Source organism: Apis florea, unplaced genomic scaffold (assembly GCF_048593485.1).
Source record: "Apis florea isolate Af1SG1 unplaced genomic scaffold, ASM4859348v1 contig_3158_pilon, whole genome shotgun sequence".
Lineage (NCBI taxonomy): Eukaryota > Metazoa > Arthropoda > Insecta > Hymenoptera > Apidae > Apis > Apis florea.
The window spans coordinates 2,608,395-2,627,439 of record NW_028256713.1 but is presented as its reverse complement, the minus strand read 5'-3'; the positions used below and the strand labels follow the sequence as shown (position 1 = coordinate 2,627,439).

The following is a 19,045-nucleotide window of genomic DNA, read 5'->3' as shown; positions in this document are numbered from 1 at the left end:
ACGGACGATCTTCTCGACGAAGGGAAGTCGATCGACCGGAATACGTCGACGTAACGAACCGATCCTCCTCCTCGACGCTTTCTTCACCCTCCTCCATTTATCGCGGTGACGGATGAGAATCGTGCAAAACGTTATCACACGCGTCGCGCTTTCCTTTTTTTTTTTTTTTTTTTTTTTTCGAGAAAGGACGCTCGTTGACGATCGTGGTGTTTCAAAGTTCGATCATTTGTTCCCTCCTTTGGACGAATGGGTTTGAAGATATTTCCCTTTATTTACTTGTGGGGAAGTAAGAGTAGTGGAAAGTTGCAATGATCGATCGATCGATTCTCGAACATGGATCTCTCTTCCTGAAAAGGAAGAAATTAGATTGGAGTTTTTTTAAGATCGATAATTCGGTTTTGAGTTTCTTGGTTCAATTGCTTTCGAATTATTTAATTCCTTCGTAGAAAAAAGTTGTTATGATTTAACCGTGATATAATTGGGAATCTAGAGCACGATACATAATTATTCGATCTATAATTGGAACTATTTATTTAGAGATGATTAATTCAACTCCGTGCGCGATAAACTCTGCCTTCTTCTTTTCGATATCGATCGATAGGCTAAATTGAACTGCGAAGCGTTCAACACGCGTTACAGCCGGTTAAAGGCTACTACTGATTACTCGCTACCCGCTTCTAACCGCTGGCAATTACCGGCAACAATTGGTCTACTGTGCTCCGCGCTGCGAAAAGTGTTAAACGTACTCCAAGCTTGAGCTTAGCCTTTGTCAAACTGATCTCAACCGCCATCGAATATATTTCAAGTGAACGCACTTTCAATCGTCATTTTTTATATTATAAAATGGAAATTTTTTTCTTCCAAATCCATCCACTTCGAGCATTAACTGTCCAATATCCTTTTTTCCTACGATGATTTTTCGAGTCGACTTTCAAACACTTCGCTCAAACTCGGCTCGACCTTGAACCTCCCCCCTTTTCTATTCTTCCCCCCGTCCGGGGGAATCATTCGTCCAATGTTCTCCGAATTTTCCAACATCTCCTCCTCGAACGTATTTTCGTCGATCGTCGAATCGATATTCCCGTTTCATATTCTCCCCGTTATCGTTTCCCTCGTCGTTTTTCGGCCGATGTTCAACTGGTCACCTGTTGATCGTACGACGTTTGCAGCAACACCGGAAACAAAAACATATTCGACGTTTCCGGTCGTGCAGGATCGGGTCCTGTATTCTCTCTCGCGTCGTCCCTCTTCCCCTCCCTCTGTCTGACACATGATTCGTCGCGCTAATTGGACCTTTATTATGCAAATACGGGCGATCGTGGTCCGCGCGCGTCGCAGGGGAATAGATGGGGAAACCGGTAAAGATGGAACGAGTTTGTACGCGTTGAATTGACTCGTTCGTGGCTAAGATCGGGTATGAAAGGTTTCTGGGAAAAATTTATTACGATATCGGACGAAAGTCGAGTCGAGATCGGCATATTGGACGTTGCATTTCATCCATTTTATCCGATAGGATTGTGTTTGTGGTTATTCGAAGCGAGTGGCAGGAATCTCGAGTTGCAAAAATTGTTGTTTAAACTTTTCGACCGCAGAATCCGAAAAATTTGGAGTCCCCGTAGAATCCGCGCATCTTTAAAATTCAAAAATTCTTCCACGATTGAAGCGTTCGTCCGCATTGAAGCACAACCTTTCGACGAATGATTATAAACGTTCCGAAATATAAAGTGTCGACGATCGAAGAATAAAAACAAACCAGTTCGAATTTTGCCGTCCTCCGATATTTCCAAAATTCGATTCACCTTCGAGTTTGTTTTCCGCCAATATATCGAAGCGATACTATTATATAATTATTGTGAATCCTCCGAAACGTATCAAACTCTCCATCATCGAGAAATAACTCGACGTTTTCGAATTTTTCAATCATCGTTATTAAAATTATTATAGTTATTCTCCCAAAATTCGCTCCACGTCGAAGCGAAATCCTGAATACCCAATTATAAATCCTCTGATCCGAATAACAAAACGAAACGAACTCTACTTTCTTCCGCGTATTTCTCCACGCCTTCGAAACGATCGTTAATGAAACGTAGATTTCTATTTTTTTTCCCCCCCTCCTTTTCCCCGTGGATCGCAAATTCGTGGACGAATCGGCGAGTTTCCCCACCGCCGCCTGGAAATTAAGAGCCTCGTAAGAAAGTCTCGCACGGTTTAATTACCATTCAAGCCGGAGGGCCAGAGGGAGGACTGGCTCATGCAAGTATAATTCTTCTCCTCTCTCTCTCTCTGTCCGCCCGTGGAAGGCATTACGCGTATAACTCGTGTACACGATCTCGAATGCTGGAATACTGCACGATGCGCGAAAATAGAGGGAAAACTCGCTGGGGAAATGTGTTTCGTGTTTCTCGGATATCGCGTTTAATGTTTCGTTCTGTTATTTTCCCTTCTGATTTCCCTGCTCTTTTGACGAAAATCTCGTGATTTGTTTTCGCGAACACCTTTTTTTTTTTTTTTTTTTAATTTTCGTTGAAAATTTATATTATGGAAAATATTTTAAATCGTGAGATATATATGTATGTTGTTGTCATATACGATTCGATTAATCTTTGCGAGTATAAATTTTTGCAAGTTTAGATCGAAGTAATTGTGTTCGAAAAGTATTTGCAATACTTTTTAATAACATCTGTACTTGCGTCACTTGAATTTCCAATTTATCCTAAATTTGTATAAAATTGAATTCCAGTGCTCTTTTGTTTGATGAATTTGAATCGTTCGTCGATTAATTCTTTAATTTCAGAGAATAGAATACGTTTCTTTGTGTCATTTACCAATCTAAATTATATTGATTCAGTCTTTAAAAATTCACGTAGCGGCGTATTCCCGACGAGATCGAGATACGATGTATTTCATTATTTAGATATTTTTCTTTTTCCAAGCGGAAGGAAAGGATAAATTTAAACTGTAATGCAATTATCACGGGCGGCAGCTCGATGATGAATTTCCTTCGATTTGCATATTGAGAGAGCCAATGTTCGTTAACGATGGAAAATAATTTGCGGCTGGCCAATGACGATGTTACAATATGCGTTTCTTCGGCAAACCATGGCCGGAAGTAGATATTCACGTTACATCGTCGTTACGTCGCAATTTACAACCGATGAAATGAGTTTTACCGGTGCCAGTAAATGGACAAACAGCCCGATAATGAGCCTGGTGTGACTTTAATACTCTTGACTATCGTGATAATGTTTTCTTATAATAGTTGAAATATCAGACGTGAAATTGATTATGCGAGAAATTAATTGATATTTTGAGATAACGATATTTGAGATTTTTTAACAATTTTTTTTTTAGTAATTCTCGACGTGGTTGATATTAGATTAGAAATTACTTAATTGATTAATTAATTCTGGAATTAAAATTTCGTAGATGCAAGTTTTCACAGACGCGAGTATTTAATATAAATTCGTTGATATTTTTTTTTAGAATATCTTTGGAAGTTTAAACTTCAAAATTTAATCGATCGTGAAATCTTTACTCTAAGAATATTTTACGAGTCGTATATTTTCCTCGAATCGAATGATGAATGATCGATCAATCGAAAAAGCAAGCAGGTATCATCGATAATTTTTCACGATTCTTTCTTTCCATCGGTTAAATGTTTCTTCTTTTTTTTTTTTTTTTTTTCTTTATTTCAAAAGCAATATAAATTTTTCCCAATTTCCAATAATTCTTTTTCTTCTCCATCAATTAAACATTATTTTTTTTTTTTTTTTTTTCTCAAAATTCTTCTCCCGTAGAACAAACGATGATCGATCGATTGGAAAAGCAAGCGGTGGTATTCCAACCGTGGAATACCAATTTTTCACAATTTTTCCCAATTATTTTCCCCAATAATCGACGTCCAACCGACTCGATGAATCAGACTCTATTTTAACCGGCCGAACGTCGCTCGGCCGAGCTCGTTCCAGGGAGGCTAAACACCGGCATCACAAGCGCTTTTGCCGCGATAACGAGTCGGTTATGCGGATGTCCGTGAAGCGGATTGTTGGCCGGCGCTTGTTCTCGCGACGGCACGCGAATCTGCGCATGCGACACGGTCCGGTGTTGCAGTGAAACGACGACCCATTTAACCCATTCGCGACCCTACTCTGTAGTAACAGTATTTCCCGATCTTTCTTCTTTCCTTTTTTTGAAAGTTAACGACACGTTTTAATATCGGTTGGATATTTTTATCGCGATGGGTTACGAGCGAGCAGTACGAAAATTCGTATTATTTACTCGAATGAAATGAACGACCGAATGAATCTTTGTATTTTTTATATCTAGTTTTGTGCTCTTTTCTTTCTTCTTCGTGTGATCTGTTCGTTTCCTGCGTTGCAAGGTTTTGGTAACAACAGTGTGTCGGTTGGAAAATATTGTTGTATTTTGAAATTCGAAGAAAGAAATTTGATCAAGATAGTTTCGTTAATTTTGTTAATTTGAGAAAGAGATGTTTTATGGGAAAGGATGATGATACTGCAAGTTTCGTTATTACGTCCTCTCAAATCAAGGATCTAGGTTAGCACCACATGTGGTATCGGTGCGTCATCGGATCCTTAATCAAGCCAACTGCAATGCAGGCGAAGCTCGCTCAACTTCCTAAAGCACGAGTTTCTATCCACTCCCCTTTCCTTCTTAAATAAATTATTTCCCCTCTATTCGCTTCTTTCTAATTTATATATTCCAATTATTATTAGAATACTCTAAAAAAAAAAAAAAAAAAAAGAAACTATCTCAAATATTCCAAGAACATACAATCCTTTGAATATTTCAAATTTCATAAAATTCGCTCCTTGATCTACCAATCCTTTGCAACAACAACAATAACAGAAAATGAAAAGATTTTCAGAAATTCTTCTCAATATTCCAACCTCCTTTACCAAAATGTATGTACTCTCCACTACATCACGTCACGCTAACATATAATCTCTGCCAATCATTCGCTCGTGTATATACGAAGGAATCCCGATTTTTTGAACCCGATTTTCCCTCCGTTTGATTCGAGCCATGAATTGCGAATCGAGGAGGATACACTTACACCTCGAGAGAGGAGTCGTCGTTCCTCTCTTTTTTTTTTTTTTTAATTCTCCCTTGAATTCTCGCTTCTAAACTCTCCTCCCTCTCCCCCTCCCCTCATCTCCTCCTCGCGATGACGTCGAGCCGCGTTGATCGTTCCGCGTCGTCGTCGTCGTCGTCGTCGTTCGATGACCCGATTTTGCGGTTCGGCCGACATGTTTGCGGAGAAATTGAAAATACGGTCGCCATAACGGTGAAATTGGAATTTTCGTTGCGGTGTGCATCGATCGCCGTATCTCGAAAATTTCGCCCTCGACAAAGGGCTCGTTTGCGAGGCGTGTGCATGCATATCGCATACACACATCCCTCCCCCTCTCTCCTGGTCAGCGTTTATTGAAAATTTCGCGTTTATATATTTTCCTGGTTATTGGTCCACGGTTTTTTTTTTTTTTTTTTTAATATTCGCGGGTATAATTCGGTTACCGTTTTATACTCTCTTTTGCGACGTGTTTTTTTTCTCTTCCTTTTTTTTTTTTTTTTTTTTTGGAGAAATAATTTGGAGGGATGGAGTAATTGTGAAAATTTCAGAAAAAGGTGTGATGAATTCGATATCGACGGCGAATTTTAAATTACAATTTGCGGGATAAAATTAATAATAACGGGATATTGTTGTAATTAGTACGATTGAAACGAATATTACACGGGAGCCAGAAGTTACGTGTTGACGTTACCGATGTTATTATAACACGAGTTTTATGATAAAACACGTGTAAAAGTTTTATCAGCAATTCTACAAATTGTAAATTTCAATATTATCGTTATAATACACTCTACAAATAAAGGAAAAAGCTTCAATTTATTCGATAATTATTGACCAAATTCTACGAACATTTTTTCTGTCTTTCTTTCAAAAGAATCTGAACAAAATCCCGATCCTTTCCTAAATCAAACATCTCAAACTTGGTCAAATACTCATATCGATTCGGATATCGTCGATCGGATTTAAATCCAAAATTTTTTCCACGATTTCAATAACAATTTTCGCGATATTCATCTTTGGAATCGTTGGCCGCGTTTAATTCGTATCAGCCGAGGCTCGGCTGGTCCAGAAAGCGGCCGATTTCGAGCGGCAAGCCGATCTTTATTACGCGTGCACGAGGAGAGTACGCGATGACGATGGTTGGCCCGACGCCAACGAGAAGAGAGATCTCCCAACGCTCACCCCTCTCCCTCTCTTCCCCCATCCATTCTCCTTCAACCCCTTCACTGTTCTCTTCTTTTTCTCCCCCTCTTCTTTTACTCTCGATGTCGAGAAGAAGTTCTCGAGCTGCTTTTGGCCGAATTAGCGATTTCTTTCCTCCATTCTTCTACTTCCCGTTCGAAATTTTCTTTCCTTTTGATTTGTTTTCGACATTTGCAAGGGGGTGGGGGGTTTGTTTAGTCGTCGATGGAAAGGAAGAGTGAACGGAGTGGGTGTTTGTTTAATCGTATTACGAGTTGGTAAAAATTTCTTAATTGCTCGAATAATAGATTCGATATGTATTTCGAAACTTGTCACAGAAATTACTTTTTCGAAGCTTCGAAATAATTCCATAATAGCTGTAAACGAAACTTTAATTCGAGCTACGAAAATTTTTCTTCGAAAAATTCCTTCTTTCTGCAACGAATGCAAGAAAAGACAAAAATCGTTTCAAAAATGTCTTGCTTCCGTAACGATTTAAAACAGCGAAAGTCTTTTTCTTCAGCGAAAACTCAAAAACTGTCTTGTTTCCAGAAAAAAAGAAACCCCAACGAAGCCTCGATTCGAGCGTAGTAAAGTTTGGAAAGGAAGTGGAAAAGGAAAGACACGAGAGGGAAAGCGGAAGCGGAGGATTCCTCAAAGCGATCGAATCGGAATTGTGGCGGTGCACGGAATTGGCGGTGATTTAAATTGGCTGCCCTCTCGACCTGCCGTTTAACCTATTTACCACCAGCTCTCCTGAATACGCCCTCTCTCCTCTTTTTTTTCTTTCCCCCCTCCTCTCGTGGAGAACTTCCACCATCCGTTGGAAACTTGGTCGGCTGTCAGTCGCATTTATCCTCTTTGTGGCACGAGCCGAGCCGTCTTTTTAAGCTGCTCACGGGAAACACGGGGATCGTCCAACTATACACCGACCATCTCCAACTCCTCGACGATATTTTTCCAACTTCTTTCCAAATTCAATATGAATTATATTTCGTTCGTTCCACGATATATATGTATATCTAAAGGATCAATTTTAACTCAACCTTTTGATTAAGCGGTTTCAAAACGAATTTTTGAATTTAATGGAATAGAGGATTGATTTTAGGATTTTAGGATAGAGTTGCTTTGGAATCGCTGGAATATGTATTTTTGAAGGGAAATAATCCGTTTCACTTCGGAACACAGAGCGATTCTTCTCCGAGAATCTGAGATCGAGGGATCGAGAGGGATTAAAAATCGGAGGGCAATAATGAAAATTATTCTGGGAAAAGAGGAAGAGGAGAAGAAGAAATGGGAGGAGGACGAAAACGAATCACTTTCGAAGTCTTCAATAATATCTCCAATAATTCGGCCGCCTCGCGGGCGTACGATAAATTCCTGCCACGTCTCGTTTCGTCGCGTTAAATTCACCATGTCCTGCGCCGAGGGTGGATTAACAACACCACGAATCTCCAACGTGGTCGCGTGCAACAACAGCAAATAACGACGAACGCCGCTCTCTCGGCTAAATAATTATTGCCGGGCAAAATGGCGTGCTGTGCCAGCGGTAGCGGCCATTTCTACGTGGCCAACTCGTAAACGGCGGCCCAACTCTCTTCTCCTTGTTGCGTTGTGTTCCGTGGGATGTGTTTCGCCACGACACCTGTCCCGAAATCATCTTCCACAGTTCCTTTTACGGCCGCCCAACATCGCCTAAAGTGTTCCACGCAATTAACGTGTCGAGAAAGGAAGGGAGGGGGAGGTTATCTTTGTGCTCGTTCAAAATCTTTGACGAAGAATTGGAAGAAGTTTGTTGTTATTCTGAAAATAATGAGGGAGGAGTGTTGGAGAAAGGAGTAGGAAATCGAATATGCGAATTATATGGAGCGGAGCGTGATTATTATCGGAGAAATGTGAAAAAGAAAGGATTTTAATAAAATTCAATTTTCCTTGGAATCACGTTTCTTCTTTTTTTTAATAGATTCGATTTCATTATTCCCTCGAAACCAGCGTTGTTTGCGGAACCCCCGGCCCGATATTTTTCTCATCTTTATCAAACGACGGATTTTTCAATTTTCCCTCCGAAGAGATATGGTTTTTCTCGATTTCTGAAAGTAAAATACAACGCTTAACTCACGTTTAAAGGATTGGATAACTTTAAGCGCAAAAAAATGGAAAAATATTACCATAAAAGAATAATCGTAGAATAGACACACGTGCAAACGTTCGACAATTATTTCTTCTTCTCCCTAATGGACACGTTCGACTCTCAGCATTTGCGTAAAAAGACCATTATCTCTTCGCAAGAGATTTCGAACGCGAATTCTTACCGGTTGAACAATCGGTGGAAAAAAAATCGTTCATCCGTTCTCTGTTTAAGATTAAAAATTTCCAATTTTTCCGCGGCAAACGAAGAGGAGCGCGGCGACGAGGGCTTGTCGAGGAGGAAGGGAAAAAAAACGGGAGCCGGGAGAACAGTGGAACGTCTGTTCGTCGGGCACGCGTTGTGCACGATTGCGCAACAGCCCGGACGATTCATCGACTCGATACACGCGTCCACGATTAACCGCGTTATCCCTATTTGCATGCGGCATTTGTACGCGCCGCTAATTATAACCCCTGCCGATTGTTAACCTGTTAACTCCCGCCAAGAAAATCGCCCCTTTGCCCCCTTTGTGCAAATTTCGAAACAAGGAGAGAGAAACGGGACGAAGGCGAGTTTCGATCGGAGTCGCAACACAATTTCGAAACTCTTTCGAAATAACTTTTAAATTATTACCTTTGTATAAATGGATTTTTAAAAAGAGGGAAGAGGGCGAGTTTTGAATTAGATGGATAAAAATAAATGGAATTTGACAAGATTTTGAATAATTTTCGAAACTCTCTCTCTCTCTCTCTCTCTCTTTTGATTGGAAATTCGCTTTTCCTGTGAATTTTGCGAGAGAAGAAAAAAAGGGATGGAAATAATTTTCAGAAATTCTCTTTGTCCATGGGTTTTCGAAGAGAGAGAAGAAGGCGAATTTTGATTCGAATTAAATAATGTTAGATAGAGATAAATGGAATTTAATACTTTGCAAGATTTTTAAATTCTCGTTTTAAAAAAGGACGAAGACGAATTTTGATCGAAGTTGTAACAATTCGAAATTTTCAAATCTTGAAAATAACTTTTCAGAAATCCCCTTTCTCTATGGATCTTTCTCTTTGAAATTCGCTTTACCAGGTGAAGATGAATTTTGTTCCTCGAGATTTCGAAGGACGCCGTAAATCGCGTCACGTTTTCTCCACAGAGATTGGAAAAAATTAAGTTGAACAACAATTTAAAATTGTGATCCTGTGAACAACTGGGACAACGGGCGAAACACGAACGCGCGAAACGTTACCTGGAGTTACACCGGGTTATGCAGGGTTAACTGGTAAAGTGGTTATAATGCGTCGGTGCGTCATGGGCCGGCCTTGGTCGCAGTGCACGTGACGCATGCCAATGTGTGCGTGTGCATCGCGCGCGAAAACATTTCCGCGACATTATTGTATATCCGCGGAATAACGAGGGAAGGAAAAGAAGTTAAAAAGGAACGCGTCGAAATCGAAAGAAATAAATAATTAATCGACGAGGAAGAAGAAGAAGAGAAAAAAAATCATCTTGCAAATATTCAAATATCGAGAAAAACTTCACTCGATCTCCTCCTGTCCTTCTCGCCGTCTAATTCTCGAGAAAAATCGAGAAAATACCGGTGGAGAAATTTTATTGTTTCGAGCGTATTTATTCGTTCGAACTCGCAGCCTCTCTCTCCGTCGCGTTGCCAGAAATAATCGCAACGTTAATTAGACTGTCACGTGTGCCGTAGAGATAGGTACGGGTAAGGTCGTTTAATCGAATTAGCAAGGCACTCGAGCGTGGCGGAGGGTGCTCAAATAGAAACCCGCCCCAAGCGCGTGGATCATGGTGTTTCGATCTGTTTTGTCTCTGCTTTGTCCCCTCCGCTAATCAATCTTGTCTTCCGTTCGACCTCGTTCCTTCTCTTTCTCCCTTTCCACTCCCCTCCCTCCATATTTTTTAATCGAACCGCCAGGAGGACCGCGCGAAAAATTTCGAAAAATATCGCAGGGAATCGAACGTGAGTGAGAATCGTGGAGAACACGATTAGATCGGATTAACCTTTTTTTACCATGTTTAATTTATGATAGGATCTTTCGTTTATATAGACGTTTATATAGAAGATTGGCATGATACAAAAAAAAAAAAAAAAAAAAAAGAAAAGAAAAAGAGTTATATATACGATCCGTTAATCTCAACTACCTTTTAAAAGTACCCACACGTTGAAGCTCGGCGAAACAAAACGAGAAAAGAGAAGAAAAGAAAAAAGAAAATGCGAAACGAGCGATTGAAATTCAAAACGGGCTGAAAACGGTCCCAAACTACGCTCTCTGGACGCGTGACGAGAGAGTGAAAGAGAGAGAGAGGGGGGGCGCTGCCGCCCCAGCGAGTCGAATCGGGTGCTGGATCGGCTCGAATCGGGCCGATCGATCGATTTACGATCGGGCGCGCACCTGACCGGCATAGAGGCGGCCGGCGCCGATCGAAACGCGGGCACGCACGCGCCCGCTCCCGCATTATTCGTCGCGCGCAAGTGGGAACGTATACACGCACGCGACGGTCGCGCTGCCTGACCCAGATAACGGCCGCGGATCGGTGCAGCCCGCTCTACATTTTCGCCGCGTTGTCATCGGGCGGCAAAATTATCGCGATCCATGGTGATCTTGGGCCGTGCGCGGATGGAGGCGCGCGTTCGAAAGGGTATTCCATTTGTAGGTAAATGGAACGAACGGAGGAGAGAACGTGGAATTGGACGAGTCGAGTTTTGGTTTGAATTCGAGCAGTTTCTTTCGTCGATCGAACAATTTGACACGATTCGAATGATACTCGAACGATACTCGTATTTGGATGGATAGAGCGTGTTCTATCCGATGATTTCGAATCGTAGATGGATGGATAGGGTAGGGGTGTGGTGGTCGGTTGAATTTAATAACTCGGTGTCGAATTACTTTGGTTGTAAAACGTTTTCGAGTAATTCGATATATCCGAACCGAGTATTGGATACTCGAAACGAGTGTATTTAAAGTCGACCATTGTACATACAATGGTTTCGAATTACATATCGTTCGAGTATTCGAGCGAGTATGGTGTCGAATCACGTCTTAATTCGAATCACTTGAATTCCTATCATCGATGCTTAATTTTTATTCTTTTTTTTTTTTTTTTTTCTTTCTTTTATCAATTCTATCTCGCCAACGCGTATAAACTATCCTTTCGAACGGGAAAGGAAATCCAATCGATAAAAATATAGAAACACGAGAAATCGAGCAATTCTTTTTCGCGTTTAAATAAAGATTCAAAAAGAACGATCTCTGATTAAAAAGGAGACGCTTCTAATAATCCTAAAAGCCAGAAACGAAGTTGGCCATAACCCATCTCCCCCCTCCCCCCTTCCCCTCCCCCCCCGCGCTGACTACAGGTAATGGTAACCATAACGCAGCCGTCGAGTGCCAGACGAGGCGCACAAGCTGAGCGTATCCGGCACGAACGTGCGCATAAGTGCACGCCGGAATGCACTGACGTAGCAGCGGTGCATACGCGCCGCACACGCGTGCACTCGGTCACGCGATCGTTGCATACATACGCGCATGCATATCTATACACTGCATCTCAAAAGTACCCGACCCCTTTGACACAGGCGTGATTCCCCGTAAAGAGAAGCCAAAGGGACGACGATGAAATTAACGAAAATACGATAATAAAAATATATTCCGATCCATCCATCCGTCCATTAAATTCCCCCTTCCAATCCCCCAACCATCGTTACTGCGTAAATTGTTCGAAATTGGCCTCTCTCTCTCTCTCTCTCTGTCTGTCTCGACATCACCAGGTCGAGGCAACGAAATTAAACTATCTTTAGATCCCCCCTTCTTCCCCCGTTTGAGAAATTCCATTCTCAAACTGTTTTGCACAAAAATTGTTTTGAACGAACGCAAGGATTCAAACGTTTCACTTTCGTTTTTCTTTTAAAAAAAAAAAAAAAAAAAAGAAAAAGAAAAGAAAGGCCGAAACGAGAGTCAGAAGAAGCATTTCGAAATAATAATAATAATAATAATAATAGGTAGAGGTTACTTATGACTAATAGTGTACCGGGATCGGAACGAGAGACAGAGAGAGAGAGAGAGGAACGAAAGAGGAAGGAGAGAAGAAAAAAGAGGGGAGAAGAGCGGGTTCCGCTGGTGTGTGCCGGCATGTGCAAGCGCAAGGTCGCGGCGGGGTTGGGAATTCGGACTGCCAAGGGTTCCCACCCCTTCGGTATTGCACCACAATTCTGACACTACTACCTGAACGACCGACTGCCGTTAGACGGAGACCGAGAGACGCGAGGGAAGAGAGAGAGAGAGAGAGAGAGAGAGTGGGAGGTCGAGCCATGAGAGGGGCCATCGCGTCTCGTTTCAGAGCGTATCCTTCGGGAATACCTACCGGGTGAGCCCGCAGGATTCCGCGGATGGGCTTCGTTTGGGAAACCTGTTTCGGTTAAGGGAGGAGTTTGGACGCGTTTGTTTCGAGTTTACCTGTATTGTTCATCGATCACGGATGTTGATATAGAATAATTTTGACGTTTTGTAATTTTTTTTAATTCGAGAAATTTTAATTGGATCGATTGTTGTTAGAATTTTTTATTGTGAATGCGAAGATTGAAGGAGATTGTTTTTTTTTTTTTTTTTTTTTATTTGAATTGTATTTTTGAAAGATTTTGTTCGTTGTATCGTTGAAAAATTTAATTATGGTTTAATTATTATTATTAGAATTTTATCGAATATGAAATTACGTACGCGCGCGAGATACAGGTAGATTGTGCTCGTTCGATCGTTCGATATTATAATAAAATATTAATTCGATAATTTATAAAACGATGCAATTACGAAATATTTAGGCACCGATTATAAATAATCAATTGTACAATGCAGAACGCGTTTCGATTATCGTGTCAACCTCCTTCTTCTACAATTGTTAATGATTGACGACAGAAACTTTTCCATTTATGCTACAATGTCTCGTTTCGTGACGCGAGTCGTTACTTGATGTTATTTGATTGAATACGTCATTTATACGTCATTTCCGTTTATGACCACGTTGAAATTGTAGTCATCATCATGCACATTTGCAAGATTACATATAATAGTGGAAGCGTAATAATGGAATACAGTAGGGCAAAATACGTCACACATTTATATCGGCCATATTATTATTACGGGCGATACAAAACAAAAGAATGTTGTACAAAATTATATTAGATTTTTCTTTTTTTTTTTTAACAATCCTCAAAAGTTACTTCTACTATATTGAAGCATTTAACATACTCCTTTTTATTTCCCCCATTTCTCTCCCCCGAGAAGAAAATAGGACGAGGAATTTCTGGAAACGAAGAGAAACGCTCTTATTAAGAAAAGTGTTGAAGCCCTCCCTCCCCAAAGTGGGTGTAACGTAACTGTCGCGATAATTAAATTGTTGACGATGGAAGCTGACTACTAACTTGTGATCTTTTTAGAAGTGGTTATTTATAACGAACTAACTAAGAGGAAGTGACACTCCAATCTTCTTTTAAAATAATCACTCGTTCCTTAAATAGAAATCTTACAAATATCCCATCCTATATACATCACCTTCATCCTCTAATTCCATTTTCAGGTAAAATTTCTTCCAAAATAATAATTTTCCATGATCTCTCTTTTATCACGTCGATTATGCCCCAACTCCGTTTGGAAGTCGTCGAGTACTTTTTTCTCCAACGATATGATTCTTATGATCTTTGGATCATCTCTTTTCTTCCGTTATTTTCGTAGATAGGATAGGAGGGGCAATTTCTAGAGAATCACCCGTTATACGCGTAGACCGATCTGTTCGCGTAATATTATAGTCCGGTGAACAGTAATCTGGGTTACGCCCTCCCCTCGATTCATAAGAGCCACGCGTTAAAGTAGGAGAGAGCGTGATTTCTCTCGTACCTTCATTCTCTCCCCCTCCTCCGCCGACTCTTTTCCACTCTTTCCACTTTTTCACGCTTTCTCCTGGGACTCTCTCTCTCTTTCTTCCTCTCTCCCCCCCTCTCCTTCTTTCAACCCTCATCTTCAATCTTTTTTCTTTTCTTCCATTTTTCCCCTCCTTCTTTTATCCGTCCCCGATTTTCGTTTCTTCCCACTTTTCTTAATCCTAAACTGTTTACTCGTCGTCGATCTTACATCCTTTTCTTTAATTTTTTTCGACTTTTCGACTTTCATCGACACAGTATCTCGGTATATTTTCAAAGATAGGAAGATGAGCAGGATATTTGCATTTGTCCTCCGTTTTATTTTTATTTTAAGTCGAGAAAAAAAGAAACAAATTCTTCCAATTGATGCTGGCGAGGATTATCGTCGCGGAATTTTTCCACGCGGATCGTGGAATTCCCGGAATCGCGATGGTGCAGAAACGAAACGAAACACAAGTAAGCTCGCGAACGAGCTCGTAAATCCAGAATTAAAGCGGGAAAGTAGAACGCGAGGCGAGGAGGAGATTACGAAGGAGGAAAAGGAGGAGGGGGGAAGAGAAAAAAGAAAAGTGGAGTAGAGCAGAGAGTAGAATGAAAAATTTTCCTTCTCCTCCTCCTCCTCCTCCAGAAGAGGAGGAGGAAGTAAACGGAAGGCGGGGTTCTTTTCTTTTCTTCAGAGCTAAATATCTAAGAAAAATATGCCGGTGGAAAAAAAAAGGAGCAGGGACAATTACTTGCGGAGAGAAGGGAGAATCGTGGTGGAGGTCCTTTTCTGAAAATTCTGAATTATTACGAAAGGAAACGGGGGGGGGAAATTTCCGTGGGGAGATAGGAAAGAAGGAGGGGGGAACGAGAGGAGGAGGCGAAGAGAGAAGCGTCTGTGGGTGGCATGCAACAAGTTTGGACCATTTTCTTCAACTTCCCTTCTCGTGCCATTCTCCCCGCGAAGTTGTTGATTTTTCCATTATTCGGGATGACGGGGATGGAAAAACGCGCGTCGAACATCTTCCTTTTGCGTAAATCTACACTTTCGATTTTTTTTTTCGAAAATCAACGAGTCTTGATTCGTGTTTTGCCAAAGCTACGATGCAATCGTCGCAATACGAAACGAGGATTATAAATTGAACGCTTAAATATTAATTAAAGAGGAACGCGTATCGTTTGAATGAAAATTTCATTACTGAACAATCGCATTGTTGACTCGATCGAATCAAAGATAGACGAGAAGAAGAAGAAGAAGAAGAATAAAAAGTGGAAGATTTTGACAAATTGTCTCGATAAATTCTACTTTTTGTACGATAATGACCATGAAAGTTCAACGTGTTCCCCCCATTTTTCCACTCACCACTATCTTTTTATTTTTCAGTGGGCCAGCGATATTCGATAAATCAAGGTCGAAGGAAGGAAGGAAGGAAGGAAGGAAAGAGGAGAGAAGAAGGCATCGGGCCGGGATTCTATCGTGACTCAGAAAAATCAAATTAAACAGCCGCTTTTAAGTCGAATTAAAACGAATGCGCTTAATTAAAGCGGCCTCCGCCGCTCAACTAAAGGAGTTTTATTGACAGCGACCGACTCTCCTTTGTCGGCCCCACTGTGTACCCTTTCATTATTACGTTAAAAGATGCCCTCGACTTTTTTTTTTCAATTTTTTTTTTTTTTTAGTTTTTGCCGCAAATAACGCTGGATTTCTCTCTCTCTTTTTTCCCTAGTTTTTCTCTCTGTACGAAATGTTTCTTTTCTTTGTCATTTTTAGAAGTATTTTTGTTCTAGCTTTTTTTTTTGCGAAAACGTGGATTCACGACTCTTTTGGCGAAAAGGTAAAAGAAAAAAAAAAGGTTGCGAGTATAATCGCGCAATGAATTAATTTTCTCTCTTTTTTTTTTTCTTTTTACTTCGTTTGTTTTCTTGGATGGAATTTAAAATTAAATTATTATATCGTCGAAAAGTTTACCGATTGGAAAATAAAGGATTTGAAACTTGGATCGTTCGATTTCTTTTTCAATCCGAAACTCGAAGTTTTCATCATGTTCGATCGTTCAAGACATATCTAAGAAATGTCAGAAAAAGAGGGAAACAATTTAACATTTTTCAAAGAATTACGAGATCCACGCATCTCTACGTAATCTGTTAAACATTAAGTCCTAATAAACAATCTCATTCCTTCCCCTCTTCACTGCCGTATTCCTGACATTGGCCCCGCAATTAGAAATTCCCACAGTGAACAGGGGAGGATTCACCCCCTGTTCCTTTCTCGCTCCCAACCCTCGCTTCCTTTTCCAACACTCCACACTCCCCCTTTTTTCCACGCCGCTCCTTTTCATTTTCGGCCGCCTCCGGGAAAAGGAGGCGCCGGATGGATCGACGTTTAACGCGACGTTTAGAGCGAGAAAGAAAGAGAAACGGCCGCGTATTTAGCGCGGTGAAACCTCGGACACCGTTAACGCGCGCTCGTCTTTGGCCGGCAAACGTGGTGTTCCGTTATGGCTCCTTTTGTCACGGCTCTCCACCTTTTTCTGACCGATAAAACCGTGACCCATCCGCGATACCATCATTCGTTCGAGCTTCGTTTCAACTCGACACGTATCGTTGTCAAAATTATATATATATATATGTTTTATTTTTTCGTTTATTTCGTTTGTACGACATGTACAATGTGAGTTCGAGTACGAAGAATCTCTATGGAATCTCGTGGACACGATGTAAGAGTGAATGTGTAATCGTTCGAAGCAAACTTAACTTCTTTGGGAAACGGAATATAGACACGGATGTACGAGCGAATCAAAGTGTTCGAAGCAAACGCTTCCTCATTTTACGCTTTGTATACAATAAATTTGTATATAATAAACATGTGCAGCGATTATTTAATTCTCAGAATTTTTATTCCCTTTGCGAAAATCGAATCGACGAATGTTCAAGCAACGGTATTTAACAGGATTTATGAGATGCGCATGGCAAAAATATCCAAAGATACACGAAACGAATCTCTCTTACCTTTATTCATTCAATCGTATGAAAAAACGATCCAGAAAAATCCACAAATTCAAATCTTCGATTCCTCTCGTTCAAAATTTTTACACAAAAAATTCCAAGCTTCGTGTCAACGATCATCGAAAAGACGACGAGAATTGCATTAAAAAATGATCGCAAAGAAACTCGAATCTTCGATTCCTTTCGTTCAAAATTTTTTACAGAAAAAATTCGAAGCCTGGTCGAGAAGAGGACGAGGAGAGAGGCTGACTGGCCGCCCTCCGTAATTTAACTCCGCGTGGAACAATGAGACGTCCACGTCGAAAACGGGGTTATTTAATACAGATATTTTTCATAAGTCAAGCATTGTGTGCAAATAACAGCGCATGGTACGTGTGCATACTTACACGCGGGGAGGAATCGCTGATGGTTTGTTCACGCGGTTTGACCGTCCGTAATTCGCAACGCGGTTCTGTATCCCCGCGAGGCGTGTTAATAAATCTCGTGAGATCACCGGTGGTGGAGGAAGGGAGCATCGGGGCACCGCGACGACGACGACGACGACGACGGCGAAAAAAAGGAGAGGGGACGAAGGGCGCGAGAATTGCTCTTTTCCTTCGTTTATCCTCGTTGCGCCCTTGTTGTTGCGCCCTAATTATTCTCTATTCTCTTGTTTCTTCTTTTTTTTCTTTCTTTCTTTTTCTTCGAGTTTGCAATGTCGAGTCTTATCCCCTAGCAAGATTCAAGAGGATGATATAATAAAAATTTCTCGAGATTTTAAATATTTCGATACACGCATCGTGTAGTGATAAAGGAAAGGAAGATTCTCGATACTTTTATCAAATCCACGTAATTATAATTGGAGATATAAAAGTCGCATCTTGCAACTTCGACACGTATAGTTGCAATTAGTGAATAAATGAAAATGGGAACATGATGGAAAGAATGGAAAGTTCGTAAATTCTATCTATAAATTGTGTTTAAATCTGAAGCGGAAATCGCAAGTCGAGAAGACGCAGATAGAAGATATCGAAAATTCATAAAAGATAAAAAAAGATCGAAACGTGGGTCGAAAAAATTCGAAACGGAACTTCTTTTCTTTCTTTTTTTTTTTTTTTTTCTCTCTTCCGCGTGAGAAACCGGCGGGATTGTTTTTTGAACCGTAGGAACGGGGATTCCCCCGGTGTGAGTGACATGTGTCACAAATTGTGTCGAACCCTTATTTAGTGGCGCATCAAAAAGTTAGCCCACTTTCACTCGCACGCACCACCGCGATCACCACTGCTCTCCCCTCCCCTCCCCCTTCCTCTTTATTGTCACTCTTCCAATGCCACGATCCAATTTTTTTTCTCTCCTTCCCCTTCTCTTTTTTTCTTCTTTTCTCTTTCCTTTTTTCTTTCTTTCTTTTTTCCTTTTTTTTTTTCTTTCGTCCCCGCTCTGCGCTTCTTTGACGCATGGAACGTGGAGGATTCCCGGACACAATGCGACGTAATTGGAAGTCACCGGATGCTGAGAATTGGCCGTTTCCCATGATTTCCGTGGATTTATCGAGCATTAACTCGCGAACGAGGATCTCGTTCCTAGGATCTTTCTATTTTTATTTTTCGACCTTTTTTTATCGATCTAAAGAATTACGATTTTCGTGGAGTCTTAGGCCGATTTTTCTCGACATTATTCGAAGAGTTTTTAGTTTAATCAATATCGAATTCGTTTCTAGGATCTTTGTATTTTTATTTTTTTTTTTTTTATTGTC

At 40.8% G+C, this 19,045-nt stretch overlaps 1 long non-coding RNA gene across 1 annotated transcript in view; it reads left to right on the top strand.

Annotated features, from left to right (window-relative positions):
* Positions 1-16,305, top strand: part of LOC105736897 (uncharacterized) — an 84,061-nt gene extending 67,756 nt beyond the window's left edge. Inside the window, exon 3 of the long non-coding RNA XR_015292448.1 lies at positions 15,692-16,305. This is a non-coding gene — a long non-coding RNA (uncharacterized LOC105736897). The remainder of the gene's footprint in view (positions 1-15,691) is intronic.
* Positions 16,306-19,045: the final 2,740 nt, after the last annotated feature.